The sequence below is a fragment of the Suricata suricatta genome, chromosome 10 (assembly GCF_006229205.1).
Source record: "Suricata suricatta isolate VVHF042 chromosome 10, meerkat_22Aug2017_6uvM2_HiC, whole genome shotgun sequence".
NCBI lineage: Eukaryota > Metazoa > Chordata > Mammalia > Carnivora > Herpestidae > Suricata > Suricata suricatta.
This window is the reverse complement of record NC_043709.1, coordinates 58,018,916-58,020,551: the sequence shown is the minus strand read 5'-3', so window position 1 is coordinate 58,020,551 and position 1,636 is coordinate 58,018,916. Positions and strand designations below refer to the sequence as shown.

Genomic DNA, 1,636 nt, shown 5'->3' with positions numbered 1-1,636 from the left:
TCAGATCACTGTTTTTGAAAGCAGATGATAAAAGCTGTCAGGCAAGAACTTCCTGAAGTAATTACTTAATCTTAGAGGGAACTCTCTGATTTCTTTTATTGTTTATATGATCAACTATATTTAAAGAGTCCAATTAAAGAGGCTTTTTACACTATGACCCTGTTGATTAATAAGAGTTCTCATTTTGCCAACTTAGGTCAAAGAAGAGAAAATAGATCACTTTTACAAAAAGGCTAAAAGAATGGATTTCAATGAATTGCCCATAATACACTATTTTCTTTTTGATTTTTTTACTATGAATATAAGCCAAGACTTATCTAGAAAAAATTTGCATTCTGGCATAAAAATAAGATATCCAATAGCAAATTAGCTACAGATATTTATGGGCATTATTTTTCAAAAATTCTTAATATTCCAATAACTTGTTTAATCTTCCAAAATGAATTACTTCCACGGTGAAGTTAGCTTAGCATTTACCGTTATTACTCTTTATCTGAGTATAAAACACTTTATGTTCAATAAGCAATTAAAATATGTAGCTGGAAATAATCAAAACTGAGACCAAAATCTAAGATTTTAAAATAAAACACAGATTAATTTTTCTTTACTAAACTAATTCTGATATGAATTAGCACTTCTGATAGATGATTATTTTGTCATTTCTTGTTAATGCATGTCATATTGTCTTTGTGCAGAATGAGGACACTACAAATGTATTTGAAATTATCAAGGGCTGACTTCCACTCTTTTTTTTTATCTATAGATTTCAGAGTTTGGTCATGCCAAATAAGACGTCAGTTAAAGAATTCATTCTTCTGGGACTTACAGATGACCTAGAGTTACAAATTCTGATATTCTTCTTTATGCTGTTCACCTACTTATTGAGTGTAAGTGGAAACATGACCATCATCACATTAACACTAGCAGATGTTCGTTTGAAGACTCCTATGTATTTCTTCCTCAGGAATTTCTCTTTCTTAGAAATTTCATTCACAACAGTCTGTATTCCTAGGTTTCTGATCAGCATTGCTACAGGAGACACAACCATCTCCTATAATGCTTGTGTGACACAAATTTTTTTTTTAATCTTTCTCAGATCCTCAGAGTTCTTTCTCCTGGTTGTAATGTCCTATGATCGCTATGTGGCTATCTGCAAACCTCTACATTACACACTATCATGAGTAACAAAGTCTGCAACCAGCTCGTCATCAGTTCCTGGGTGGCTGGTTTCCTTATTATCTTGATCCCAGGGATTATGGGCCTCCAGCTGGATTTCTGTGACTCCATTATTGACCACTTTATTTGTGACTATTCTCCTATGCTGCTCATTGCTTGCACAGACACAACATCCCTAGAGCTCTTGGGATTTTTCTTCGCAGTATTCACTCTCGTGGTAACTTTGACCTTGGTGATTCTCTCTTACACACTCATCCTTTGAACAATTCTGAAGATCCCTTCTGCTCGGGAAAAGAAAAAGGCCCTTTCCACTTGTTCCTCCCATATTATTGTGGTTTCCATTTCCTATGGGAGTTGTATTTTCATGTATGTAAAACCATCTGTGAAAGAAGGTGTGACTTTGAGCAAAGGTATAGCAGTACTTAATACGTCTGTTGCTCCCATGCTGAATCCCTTTATT

At 34.4% G+C, this 1,636-nt stretch overlaps 1 protein-coding gene and 1 pseudogene across 1 annotated transcript in view; one reads left to right on the top strand and one right to left on the bottom strand.

The window, feature by feature from the left end:
- The window catches only part of LOC115303619 (olfactory receptor 6C70-like), a 104,469-nt gene that overhangs the window by 29,842 nt on the left and 72,991 nt on the right, over positions 1–1,636 (bottom strand). The gene's annotated exons all lie outside the window — the stretch shown is intronic.
- LOC115303618 overlaps positions 780–1,636 on the top strand; it is a 9,187-nt pseudogene continuing 8,330 nt past the window's right edge.